The 14,985-nt window shown below is 36.7% G+C and overlaps 1 protein-coding gene across 7 annotated transcripts in view; it reads right to left on the bottom strand.

Moving 5' to 3' along the window:
* LSM14A (LSM14A mRNA processing body assembly factor) overlaps positions 1 to 14,985 on the bottom strand; it is a 53,156-nt gene that overhangs the window by 32,163 nt on the left and 6,008 nt on the right. The window lies entirely within an intron of this gene.

The raw sequence follows: 14,985 nt of genomic DNA, 5'->3' as shown, positions 1-14,985 counted from the left end.
GTTCTTAAATGTTACCCATGAAGAAGCACTCATTAATCTGTAGGTAAGTAATTTTTTTTTAAAAAGAGGAAAATGCGTGGGCTTTGCGTAGAGCTAAATGTATTGTTTAAAGGACTGTATTACAAGCTTGTGTTCTTCCTACATTATTTATTTATTTATATCTTTGGTACTTGTAAGAGGAAGTGTTATAATGTCCTTTCTTCCACTGTTGATTTGTTTTTAATGTCCTCGTTCAGCAAAATAAAAAATTGGAAACCTATGTAATATTTGTGCATATGTGTGTGGGAGGGAGTGCATGAAGATTTATATAGTCCATTAAATACCAAAGTTTGGGAACTGAACTTTGGGGTTATGAGAAAACAATGAAAGGAACATCTATCCTGGTGAGTAATAGGTCACCTAGAAGCTGAGAGAAGTAGCTATCAGCTATCCAGCCCCTTGGGACATCCTGAGATGCCCAGGTTACCTAAATTACCTATCTCAAAACTAAATCTGATTATTTTAACACTTAAGATAGTGGCATTACTCAAAGTGAAACTGTGGACTGCTGGTATCAGGGTAAGCTAAAAAGATTTCTGAGACCCTACTGAAATACATTGAATCAGACTTTCTGGAAAGACCGTCCACAAATCTGCACAATTCCCCAAGAGTTTCTTATGAATACCGAAGTTATATCTTCACTGTCTTAGGAAACTTCGGAAAATGTCTGCATCCGTATAAAAGTTCCAGATAAGAAAGTTTGAAAAATCATGTATTATCCATTTAAAGAGCATTCTAGAGGAAGTAAACCCTTCAACATTGCCCAAAGTTTTGAATGTATACATTTTCCCACAGAACTGATCCAGAGCTAGACTGAAGGCAAATGTTATTCCAGCTTGAATAATGCCTTTTTAAATCCTAAAAATTCTTCCTTGTCTTTATAAGACTCCCAGGGAAGATAGTGGCATAGGTGTAGGTTTGCAGAAAAATATTCCTCCTGAAAACTACACAAAATTAAAAAAGTTTAAAAATATCCCTAATCCAGGAAGTGATCTCAAACTCATACCATGAAATTTTGTTAAAAAGTATCATCAGATGCTAAGATTCATATGGAAGATGAATCCTAGAAACCATATGTAGCATACCACCCACCAATTTTCACTGACATCCACCAACTTAGGATCGGGAGAGAGATGCAGATAAGGCAGAAAACGTGAAAATTCCCCTTCCCAGGTAGCCAAACAGTACTTTATCAGTAAAGTGACAAGGTTCTACATTTTGTCCTTTATCCAAAATGAAGGCTAAACAAAGAGTTAAAATTGAAGAAAAAAAAAAAAAGCAGGACTAAGAAGACTACAAATAATTCAATCTCCTTCCAAACCTCAGCACCACCACCATCACCACACAATGTATAATGTCCCAGCCCTCCGAAGTGATAGATTAGCTCATCCTGAAGCAGAGGAGGGTAAAAGTCAAAGGCCTCCCCTTCTACAAAATAAAAGGAGCTCCATTAGTTTTCCACGGCCTAACAAAACCATCAAAACTATAACCACATATTCAAAAGGTTACTTTAAATTGTTAAGAAAAATAAAACTTATGATAAAAATTTAACACTGAAATGAAAAGGTAGCCTACAGAGTTAAGGAAAGAGAAAAACAGACACCACTTTTATAACAGGAGGACTAGTAAATAAATCAACAACAGAACAGTCAAAGCAGTAAAACCAATCATTAAACAAGATGTAAAGAAAAAGGACAGCAATCAAATGTTAGAAAATGATTAAAAAATATTTTATGCATTTATTTTTAGAGAGGGGAAGGGAGGGAGAAAAAGAGGAAGAGAAATATCAATGTGTGGTTGCTCTCATGCACCTCCCCGCTACTGGGGACCTGGGTCACAAACCAGGCCTGTGCCTCAACTGGGAGTAGAACTGGAGACCCTTTGGTTCACAGGTCATCGCTTAATCCACTAAGCCACACCAGCCAGGACAGAAAAATGAGTTTTTATAGACCTAAGAGTTAACTGCTATTTCTGAGAAGGACAACAGATTAAGTAAGAAAAAATATAATGAAAGATATAGGAGAAATTTCCTGACATGAAGACCTAATTTGATCAAAAGGTTTCACTGTACTTACAGAAAAAAATTTACTGCACTATAAGACATACAGAGACTTACCTTTTGCTCTATCAAAACAAACTCAGAAACAGTGGTAACAAAAGATAAGAGATAAACAATAAATTCACTTAAGCATATAAATGTATGTGACACTTTACTATGGTCCTAGAACAAATTTTAACTTTAATAGTTCCAAAAAAGGCTACCGTTTTAAAGTATGGCAAGATAAGTCAGGACAGTCCTAGGAGACTTCTCAACTCTAAGTCACAGCATCACACAGTATTCTAACAAGAACTGGGAGATGAAGAATGAGTGGAGAAAAGAGAAAAGCACTAAAGGTAATACAAAAACTAATACTCTCATCTTTTATAGGGAATCACTCAATAAAAATCATGTCAGTACAGCTGGAAATCACATTGGTTCACACAATTTTCCCTAGCCTGTTTATTATTTCCACATGTAGGTAATAGTAAAAAAAAAAAAAAAAAAAAAAAAAAAAAGGGGGCAAGCCATGGAAGAACAGTTTAAGATGCCCACTAATGCCAAATTTCCTCTTGGCTCAACCTGCCTACATATTTGGTCTTCAAAGCACTTTCAAAGCACCCCTGATCTTGATGCACTCTTCCAGCAGTCGCCTCAAATCTTCCTTATATCCTTATACCCTCTTCCAGCAGTCGCCTCACATCTTCCTTATATCCTTATACCCTCTTCCAGCAGTCGCCTCACATCTTCCTTATATCCTTATACCCTCTTCCATCAGGCTGCCTTCGGTTTTTCTCTTTTAAGCTTACCAACAACTTAATTGTTGGATGGATATATTTCACCAGCATTTTTGTTAATGTTTTCATTTCAATTATTTTTTAAAAATTGTGATTAAAAACATATAACAAAATCTAAACTCTTAAATTTTTAAGTGTACAGTACGGTATCATTACTACAAGCAAAACATTGAAAAGTAGAGCTCTAGAACTTAATCATCTTGTTTAACTGAAACTTTATACCTGCTGAACCACAACTTTTCATTTTCTCCAGTCCATGGCAACCACCATTCAATAGTATTTGTCCTGTAACTATGGAAAATAAATGGAAGCAGACCAGTTTGGAAGTTACTGGACAAGTGGGTGATGGTGAAGAGGTACTTCCAGAAAGCGGGATCAGTCTTAAAGAGACTCCAGCTCACCAAAATAACATGACTTACTGAATGAAACTTCTTACTTAAATTCTCCAACTCTGGTCACACACATCCCTACAATAGACTGATACATTATTTGCAACATCAAAAACTACTACTGAGCTGACAAGTGCAGTCTGTAAACCATTTTGGAATTATGGAGTCTAGTCAAATACTTGTAGCATCCATGGGAGTACTTCTTAGAGAAAGAGGCTGGTAATTTTTGGTTAATACTGACATTTTGCATAGCGGATGGCTGTTATAATTCATCACCTATCCCCATGACAGGCAAGTTATGGGTATGGCAGTCCATATTCCTAGGTACAACTTGCTGGTGAGAGGTGGGCAATAGAAACCTTGTCCTCCAAAAATTGGGGCTGCATGATTTGACCTGCCTGGCAATCCACCGAGGTGTCAGCACAGAAGATGGCTGTTTTTTTTTTCAACCTTCAAGGGCAAAAGCAGCTTCCCCTGTAGTGTTGGTGAAGGCATTTAAGAGAGAGAAAATACTCTTTTTTCCCTCTCAAAAACAGCAGAATATACATTATTCTCATGGAACATTCTTCAGGACAGACCATGTTACACAAAAACCTCAACAAGTTGAAAAAGACTGAAATTTTATGAAGTATCTTCTCTGACCACAATGGAATAAAGCTAGAAATCAGTAATAGAAAGAATATTGGAAAAGTCCCAAGTACATGGAAGTTAAACAATGCATGTTTAAACAACCAATGAATCAAAGAGGAAATCACTAGGAAAAATAAATTTTTTTGAGGCAAACGAAAAAGAAAATACAACATGCCAAAATTATGGGGTGAACAGAATGCTGTACTCAAGAGGCAAAGTTGTATCTGTGACTGCTACCTTAAAAAAAATAAATCAACTTTACACTGTAAAAAACTAGAAAAAGAACAAACTCAAATCCAGCAGAAGGAAATAATACAGATTAGAGCAGAGATAAACAACATGGAGAAGAGAAAAACAATCAACAAAACCAAAAGTTGGTTCTCTGAAAAGATCAACAAAATTGACAAACCTTTAGCTAGAGTGGCTAAGGATGGAGGAAACAATCTGAAAATAACTAAAATCAGAAATGAAAACAAAGACCCACTACCAACCTTATGGAAATTAAAAGGCTTATAAGATATAATATTTGTATGCCAAAATAAACTAGATAATCCAGATGAAACAAAAAAATTTCTAGTTACCCAAAAGTGACTCAAGAAGAAACAGAAAATCTCAACAGGGGACTGGACCAGTAATCAAAAACCTCCAAAAAACCAGGACCATTTAAAGTTTCTGCACAGCAAAAGGAACTGACAACAAAAACAAAAAGGCAACCAACTGAATGGGAGACGTTATTTACAAACAGCAGCTCAGACAAGGGGCTAATATCCAAAATTTATGAAGAACTCATACAACTCCAAACAAATGATCCAATTAAAAGTGGGCAGAGGACCTGAACAGACACCTCTCTCAAAAAGACAAATGGCCATGAGATATATAAAAAGATGTTCAATTTCACTAGCTATTAGGGAAATGCAAATCAAAACTATGAGATACGACCTCACATCTGTTATAATGGCTGTATCAACAAGACAGGTAATAACAAGTGTTGGGGATGTTGTGGACAAAAAAAGGAACCCTCATTTGTTGCTTGTGGGAATGTAAAATGGTTTCACCAGTATGGAAAACAGAATGGTGGAGCCTCAAAAAAACTGAAAAATAGAGTTACCATATGACCCAGCAACCCCTCTTCTGATTATCTACCCAAAGAACTCAAAAACATTTATTTGCAAAGATATATGCACCCTATGTTCATTACAGCATTATTCACAGTGGCCAAGACATGGAGACAACCAATGTGTCCTTTGATAGGGGACTGGATAAAGAAGATACAGTACATATATACATTGGAATACTACTCAGGCATAAGAAAAGATGAAATACTGCCATTTGCAACAACATGGATGGACCTTGTGAATATTATGCTAAGTTAAATAAGTAACTCGGAAAAAGCTAAGAACCTTATGATTTCATTCATATGTGGGATGTCAAATGGAGACTCAAGAGACCAGACAAACAGTATGGTGCTTACCAGCAGAAAGGGGATGGGGAGGTGGTAAAGAGTAAAGGGGGCAAACATACGGTGATGGAGGATGATTTGACTATAGGTGGTGGATATACAGATCATATAGCACAGTAACGTACACCTGAAACCTATATGACCCTATATTAAGCAATGTTACTCTAATAAACTTAATTTTTAAAAGTCAACTCAAAACAACAACAACAACAACAACAAAACCAGGGCCAGATGGTTTCACTAGTGAATTTTCCCATTTAAAAAAGAATTACCCAAACTCCTCCCCCCCCCAAAAAAGAGAAGAAAAGCAAACTGAACCCTACAATATATTAAAAAATTACATACCAAGATCAGTTGGGATTTTATGCTAAGTATGCAAGGGTGGTTCAACAGAAAAAAAAATCAGTGTAATATACAACACTAACAGAGTAAAAAGGGGAACCTCACACACTCAATCTTAAAAGATGCAGAAAATTTTTTTCTGACAAAACTAACACCTTTTCATGGTAAAAAACACTTAGTGACCTTGAAATAGAAAGGACCTTAACATGAAGGGCATAAATGAAAAACCTACAGCTAATGTATTCAACGGTGAAAGACTGAAAGCTTTCCCCTAAGATCAGAAACAAGGTAAGGACGCCCATTTTCACCAACGGAATTCAACAATGTAGGCAAGATAAATAATACACATCTGAATTGGAGAGGAAGAAGTAAAACTATCTGTTTTTGATGCTAGGATTTCATATATAGAAAAGACTATAAAATTCATTAAAAAGAACTAGTTACAACACCAATGCACACAAATCAGCTGCATTTCTACATACTAACAATGATAAATCCATAAAGGAAATTAAGAAAACAATTCCACTTATAACAGAATCCAAAAGAATAAATTATCTAGCCTTAGCTGGGTTGCTCAGTGGATTAGAGTGTCATCCTATACACCAAAAAGTTGACAGATAGTGTCAGAACTGAACTGAACTGTAGGGCTCCCAGTTGGTGTCCGGGGAGTTGGAGAATTGGGTAAAACACTCACACATTTGGTGACAAGATGTACTGAGAATAAGTTGGTGAGAAGAGGAGAACCACATTTTCCTTTTAGTGGCTTAACGCACTAAACAAAAGCCCAAACTATAAAACTATTAAAAGAAAGCATAGGAATAAGTCTATGACCTCAAATTTGACAATAGATTTTTAAGATTTAACACTAAAATCACAAGCAACAAAAGAAGAAAAACTTCATAAAAATTAAAAACTGTGCATCAACGAACAATTCAAGAATGTTAAAAGACGAGCTATGGAAAGGGAGAAATGCAAGCCACATTTAAGGCTTTAGTATCTAGAATGTATAAAGAATTCTTAACAAAAAGACAACTCAATTAAAAATGTACAAAAACTTGGAAACACTTCTCATAAAAAGATTATACCAACAACCAACCTCATGAAAAAATGTTTAATCTTTTGGTCAATATGGAAATGCAAATCAAAACCATGATTAAATACCACTTCATTACCATTAAGACGGCTTTAATAATAAAAAAACAAAAATAAATACTGGCAAACAGGAATCCTTGCACATTGCTGGTGGAAATGTAAAATGGTGCAGCGACTTAGGAAATCAACTTGGTGGTTCCCCTAAAAATTTAACAGAGAATTACCAAATGACTCAACAATTTCACTATATATGAAAACCTATGTCCACACAGAAACTTGCACATGAATGTTTAAAGCAGTATTACTCAGAGTAGCCAAAAGGTGGAAACAACCCAAACACCCATCAACAAATGAGAGGATAAACAAATTTAAAAAAAAATTACACACACAAATATTATTCAGCCATAAAAAGGAATGAAATGCTGATACACGTTATAATTAGAATGAAGCTACAAAGCCATTATGCTAAGTGAAAGAAGTCAGATACAAATGTCACATATTTTATGATCCCTTAAATATGATAGTGTATATCCAAAATAAAAGCCATAGAGAAAGAAAACAGATTAGTGGTTACTGAGGGATCATGGGGAGGGATTTACTTAATGGGTAGGGGTATTCTAAAGTGACGAAAAAATATGCAACTAAGAGGTGGTGGTTGAACAACGTTGTAAGTAGACTAAATGCTCCTGAATCATGTACTTTACATCATATACTTTATAAGTTACTGTACATCATATACATTTTACCTCAATAAAGCACACACATATACCCCTCCTTACAAATATAGCCTGGAAGAGGACACACAAAATGGGAATAGTTAGGTTAGAATGCTGAAACTAGGGGTGGTTGTTCTCTGTAGTCTAAACTCGATAAAGTTGTCACACTGCTTTAATAGGTATTCTAGTTTTTCTTATTCCCCAAGCTAGAAAAACCTACATCTAGACCAGCGTTTAAGAAGTGTGTGTGAAATAGGAAGAAAACTTTTCTTTATTAGACTTAAAGAATATAATCAACTCCCTGGTATGGCTACAAATAGCAAACGTTTATTAATAGAAATGCATCAGATTAATCATGTCTTTTTTTTCTAATTCATAAGGTCAAATTTCTGGCAAAGTCGTCTAAAAACCTTTATTTGCAGATCAAGGCAAGTTCAAACATCACACGAATCAAACATGGTTACCAGTGAATTAACACCTGTATATATAGTCATAGTACATGGCTAGAGGGAAGTGACCAACTTTCCAAAACAGTACTTACAGTATTAAAAAACCAAAGCTTTCTAAGTTTAATAAGATAAACATATACGTAATTGAATATACTTAGTACCCCCAAATGACCTCATCAGTATTTTCCACAAACCTTAATTTTTAAACCCTCCCCTGAAAGTACATTTATTGATTTTGGGGGTGGGGGCAGAGAGGGAGAGACAGAAAGACAATGATGTGAAAAACATCCATCAGCCATCTCCTGCATGCACCCTGACCAGGAAATGAACCTGTAACCCAGGCATATGTCCTGACCAGGAATCAAACCTGCAACCCTTCAGTGCACGGGATGACACTCCAATGCATCGAGCCACACCAGCTAGGGCCCAAAAGCCTGAATTTTTTTTTGATACAAATTAAAAATTAAGACTCTAATATCAACTGATAAAGAAAAAAAACACTCCAGTCTGTTGAATACCAATACGTGACAGTAATAAACAAATGACTGAATTAGTGAAGAAATGCCCAAAAGTAAGGAGACTAAGGCTAAATTCAAATAAAAAAAATTAGAATAAGATTTATGATGTAGTTTTAAATTTAAAATTCCTGTCAAGTATTAGTGGTAAGAACTGGTTCGAACCCATTTACACTAACAAGTTTCAACCACACTCATCCTTCTCAATTCACAGAGCAGGTTTTCTCTCCTCTACTATAGCTCCTCCCCACATCCAACCTATCCTAAATTTCAGCTTAGAAATACTTTACTACTTGTATTTGTCAGGGTTCTCCAAAGAAATGGAACCAACACAATGTGGATGCACACACACATTTATTTTAAGGAACTGGCAGTGAAAACCCCAGATATGTACAGTAGGCTGGTAGGCTGGAGACCTAAGAGAGTCCAAAGGTGGTCTGCTGGCAGAATTCTTTCTTATTCTGAGGAAGTCAGTCTTTGTTCTAATAAGGCCTTCAACCGATTGGAGGCCCACCCTCACCATGGAGGGTAATCTGCTTTACTCAAAGCCCACAGACTTAATCTCATCCAAAAAACAACTTTACAGAAACATCCAGAATATCTGATCAAATATCTGTGCACTGAGACGCAGCCAAGTTGATAAAAAATTTACTGTCACATTACTCTTCCAGTGATATTCCCAGGTGGAAGTGATATGTTCTTGATGCTTTTTTACAGTCTTGAGTGGGAAGACAGACTCTTATATTTTCTTTCTTTCTTTTTTTACAACTTACACATACTTCATTTAGTTGATCTCTACTTTGTTCTCACTGACTTCAGTGAGTTGTATTTGGGTTTCTATACTGGAGACTCTGCTCAAGTGCTGCTGTTGCTGTTGGTTTGTTTTCTTTCAGGATCAAAGTAGGTACTTTCATATGGGCTTTGAGTTATTATATCTACAACGGAACCGGCATCCTAAAGTCACCAAGATAAATCCTCCTCCTCCAACATCACATGACCTTCTAATTTTACCAGACAACAAAAAATTTCTAAGGTCAGTTACAACAGGTCCTAACGAACCATATGTAATAGCACATTCCATGCACAGGGAATGTTCTTGACATCTAAAATTCCTAGGAGCTTAAAGGGCTTCCCTTCCCTGGCTCTCTGGGCTCTGTAGGGTGGCCTTGGGGATAAGTGGGTGCCTCCAGCTCTTCTCTGCCCCACCAAGAGCCGCCGCCAGCAGGACCCTTATTTCTTTTTCCCCAAAGTCATCTCCCACAATTACAGGTTTGAGACCTTGCTCAGTTAGCTTCTCTCATCTACAACTTCACTTGCTTCCTCCATGCCAGATTCCTCCCCTTGGATTACTAATATATGTAGATTTACTCAGACATATCTTTTCTCAATCATGAGAATTTCAGGCTGAATGTAAGGGGACAATTACTAGTGAGAATAAGAATTTAGGGAGAGTCGTTCTGGGTGGTGTTGCTCAGTGGGTTGTGGTGTGATCAGTGGTGTGGCTCAGAAATCTCTTTGAAATTATTTCTTTTGTCGTCCTGTGACTTACATTTCAAGATCTTTCTTATCTACAATTTCAAAGAGGCTCTTGTAAATGTGTTTTACATTATTACTTTTGTTATATCACCATCTAAATTTTTAAATAGCTTTTTTGGTTTTACAATTCTCTTTTCATGCTACTCCTTAAATTTTTAATTTTTATATTTTTTAAGATTTTATTTTTTTTTTAGAGAGAGGGGATGGGAAGGAAAAAGACAGGGAGGGAAACATCAATATGCAAGAGAAACATTGATTAGTTGCCTCTTGCATGCCCCCTAACCAGGGACCTGGCTGGCAACAAGGCTTGTGCCCTGAATAGGAATCAAACCTTCAATCTTCCTGTTCAGCAGCCAGTGCTCAAACACACTGAGCCACAACACCCAGAGCAACTCTCCCTAAATTCTTATTCTCACTAGTAATTGTCCCCTTACATTCAGCCTGAAATTCTCATGATTGAGAAAAGATATGTCTGAGTAAATCTACATATATTAGTAATTCAAGGGGAAGAATCTGGCATGGAGGAAGCAAGTGAAGTTGCAGATAAGAGGAGCTAATTAACTGAGCAAAGTTTCAAACCTGTAATTGTGGGGGATGACTTTTCTGAGAGAATACATTATGCTTAATACCGTCTTCATTTATCATCCTTTTTCTATAAAATATTAAGTTATTATTCAACTATGCATTTTCTGACCAAGATACATTTCCAGAAACAGTAACTCCTCATGTGACCAACAAATAGTTAATTTGCTCTGTAAAAGGGACACAAAGGAGGAAAATATGCTGATGTCTGGCAGTGAAACAGTAAGAAAAGCTTGATAAACACCCCCCTCCAAAAACAGAAGGTCAAATGAGAACACAGGTGCACCTAACAATTCCTATCTAGAAGAATCAGGGAATGCTTTGCAGGAATGATAATGCTCAAGCTAAATCCAAAAGGATAAACCTGATTCCCTCCTGATCCATGCCCAATTTTGGTCGATAGAAACTAATCTTTGTGGACCACTGCTCATTTTCTCCCTGTTCCTTGTCCAGGCAATTTTTAAAAGTCCAACCCATTCTCCTAATTTCTCAGGTATCTGTTCCTTACTATTTTAAGTAGTTTCAGCCTACATTTTTATCTTTTCCAAACTCTTAAAAGATTTCAACTGACCTCACTATTGTCAGTTTCTTCCCTCACTCCCAATCAATTTTTCTACAATGCTGTCAGCATAAACTTCCTAAAGCTGGACTCTGGAATGCCACTTTATTGGCTAAAACTTTCAATGCCTCCCTATAACCCACCAAAAAACCCCCTCAAGACTTGTTAGTCTGCTATTCAAACAACAAACTGAATAAATTAAGATTAATTCAGCAAAGGAAGCTAATAAGAAAGGGAATGAGTGGGGGTGTGGTCCTGAGTCTGTTATTTGACACATTTTCATTGGCACTGGAGCCTTCCAGAGCTGTTAGTGCTCTTTCCCTTGTGACTCCTATCTCAATATGTTGCACTGCTCAGTTCTTCAACACAGCCACATAGAGTTTAGAGAAGAACATTCCAATGCAAGGGAACCTTATAAAAAGGTCCCAGACCTGAAGGAATCTGACTGACCTGAAGGCCTAAATGACAACTTGTGTAGTCCCACCTTAAATGAACTGCAAGGTGTTATGAGCCAGGATAAGTGGTTGTCTGTGTGTTTGCTTCCCTCTGGCCTTGGACTGAACATTTCTCCCTAGATACCCTCTTCATGAGGCTAATTGTGACTTATCCATCAGGCCCTAGCTCAGATGCTGTGTCCTCAAAAAATTCGTCTGTATTGCTCTCTTTTGTTTCCTAGCACCTAGCACTATATCTAGCATGCAGTCATAGCAGGCATTCAGTACTTCTCCTGGATCAACAGCTTATCAAATAATAAGCACCAGGCAGATACAAGCTTCCCCTCTATCTGCCCCATTTGCTTCATGCTGTCTTATAGTGGTGTCCAAGCTTTTGGCGTCTCTGGGCCACACTGAAAGAAGACCTATTGTCTAGGGTGATACATTAAATACATGGTGACAATGCAGTCACAAAAAAAATATCTCATAATGTTTTAAGCAAATTTACTATTATGTGTTGGGCCACATTCACAGGCATCCTGGGCTGCCGGCGGGACACCCAATAGGTAACCTCTGCTCTGAATTGTGTCTAGGTTTCTCCAGAACCTCTACCTCATCCTCCCAGAGAGTACCAGAGTTGAAGAATACCTATCCAATTGTATGAAATGTACAAGGTGACTGGAAACATCACCACTGCTGAAACAAATTTTGCATTAATCTTCCAGTTTTTAGTTCCATCTTCTCCCCTAATTACTTCATAGTCTTGTTTCTGTAGCACCAGGTGATGCCAATTCCTGAACCTTTTAGGAGGCCAGGTGCAAATTAAGTTACTTATTGGCTTTACCAACTACTCATTTAGATTCCAGATTTCTCAGTTCTGCTAAGAAGTCATTTACACTCATCCATTTGCTTTTCAGCCTCCAAAATTTTGTTGCTGTTGCCTCCTTTCAAAACTGACCTTGTCCTTTACAGGTTTATATGCCTTTTAAAAGGAAGTCCCTCTAGTACAGTTTTACCAGGATTTATCAACAGGAAGGAAAAGTAAAAGCATGTTCAATCTGCAGTCTAAATTTAAACTTGACTCTTAAACTGGTTTCATTTAGGTATTCTTCCTTCTGGTTGGTTTTACATTTTAATCTCCCAAACTATAAAACCAAGAGACAGAGATATGAAAACATGACATAAGGGAAAAACAGAAACTAATCTGAGAGCCACAAAGACAGCGAGAGAGGGGAGAGGGGAGAATGAATGAACTGAATAGTTTAAAAAACTTTGAGTCTTCAGATTTACAAGGTCCACAGAGAACCACTCAGTAAAAAAAATACCCCAGTGTTGCAAAACTTCTGAAATCCAAGGGTAAAACTTCTGGAGAGAAAAATGATTGAGAATCACATTGGTATCAGCAACACTAGAATGTTAGAAGACAACAAACCAATAACTTCAAAGTTCCATAGGAAAAAAAGATTCTGAATTTGGAATAATATAGCCAACCAATCAATCAAGTAATTAAGAAAACTATGGTTCGCTAAGAAAATCTGCCATTCACATATTCCATGTTTTTTGGTTTTGCGATGACAAAGATGCACTCAGGCAATTTTTGTGGGGGAAAAGAGGATCAAGTCAGAGGTCAACACTGTAAACAAGATACAGGAACCCCTGGCTATCTATAAACAGACTAGTGAGAGATAATGGACCAAAGTAGAGCAGTAGAGGTGGTAAGAGGTCAAATTCTGGATATATTTTGAAAGTAGAGCTAGCTGATAGGTTCAGAAACACATGAGATGTGAGAGGAATAAAGGAATTAAGGATGACTCAGAGGTTTTGGTCTTACCAACAAAAAGAATAAGTTGTCATTCAATTAGATGGCGAAGCCTGATGGAGAAACAGGTTTGGGACACATTGAAGGGTACATGTCCAACAGACATTCCTCCAGATGATGTTAGTGAGGTACTTGGATATTTAACAGGTTCTAGAATAACATCTTTTCATTATAACGTTGATGCTGTAGGTACTCAACTCTTTTTTATATCAAGTAGCCTATGGAAAACTGGTTTCATTATGTGTTGTTTCACTTAAAGTTGCAAAACCCACTAACAGCTCTAAGTGAGGACTTACTGTGCAAGTTGGGTGTTAAAAGGTCCAGATTAGAGGCAATAGTCAGTAATGTATCGATAGAATTTGAAGCCATGTATTAGATGGGATCATCAAGAGAAGAGTGCAGATGATAAAAATAAATAATTTTTAAAAAGAGAGAACAAACGAACATGAACTAATCCTTGGAGCTCTCCAACACTTAGAGGGTTAGGAGTTGAAGAATCAACAAAAGAGACCGAGATGCAACCAGTGAAGTATGAGAGAAATCAGGATGATGTCAAGTGAATAAAGTGTTTCAAGATGAGAAGACCAGTTGTGCAGTATAATGTAGACTGGTCTGAGGATAAGAAGCAATCACTGGATTTAGCAACAAAAAAGTTCTTAGTAAAATTGATAAGAACAGCTTCTCTTTCGTGGGAATAAAAACCTAAATAAAGTGGGTTCAAAAAAATTATAGAAACAGATGACACAGAAAACTCCCTCAAGAAGTTTTGGTATATAGGCAGAACAGAAATGAAAGGTAGAAAAGAGGAAACGCAGTTAATAGTAGTAGTGTTTTGCTGTTGCTGCTGTTTTTAAGGTGGGTGAAACAACAGCCTATATGTAATGAAACAGAAAAGATCTGGTAGAAAAGGAAAAACCGAATATACAGGAGAATAGGGAACTGATGGAACAGTGTCCTTGAATCATCAAAAGAGGATGAAACCTACTGCACAGTGAAGGGTGGCCTTAGAAAGAAGAAAGAACAGTTTATAGTGAGAGGGAAGGTTAAGGTTTCGGGCACAGATGCAGGTAACTGGGTACATACAGGATGAGTTGATTAAAATTCTCTTCTGTTCGCTATTCTTTTCTCAATTAAATAGGAAGCAAGTTCACAGGCTAAAAGTGAAGATGGGGGAGGAGGTGTTGAAGATCTGAGGAAAACAGAAGGAATGGGACAGTCAAGCAGAAAAAGAGAATGAACAAACTATGGAAATATGATATGACTCTTGTATTAGTGAACATGAATTTAGAGAGAAACTGGTCAATATCCTATGTTGATATAATCAATAATGAGATAGCTACTCTATTGAGAGACTACAATAAACCAGTTTATATTTATTTACTTATTATATACTTATTTAAAAGACAGAAGTTAAAGCTAAGGTTAAATAACTTGTCCAAGGTCAAAGAGTAACTATGTATTCAACTGACCTTTGGGATCACATTTTCTTCTAAAAACAAAAACACACCCTACAAAAATTAGAATAAGAACCTTGTGAATAAAATATTTTACAGACTAACATTTTACCCATTAAAAATTTTACTTTTATG

The sequence above is a fragment of the Pteronotus mesoamericanus genome, unplaced genomic scaffold (genome assembly GCF_021234165.1).
Source record: "Pteronotus mesoamericanus isolate MK-2021 breed Mesoamerican mustached bat unplaced genomic scaffold, CSHL_Meso_final scaffold_165, whole genome shotgun sequence".
NCBI classification, from domain to species: Eukaryota; Metazoa; Chordata; class Mammalia; order Chiroptera; family Mormoopidae; genus Pteronotus; species Pteronotus mesoamericanus.
Note: the sequence above shows the minus strand (reverse complement) of the source record. Positions and strands in the feature narration are given on the sequence as shown.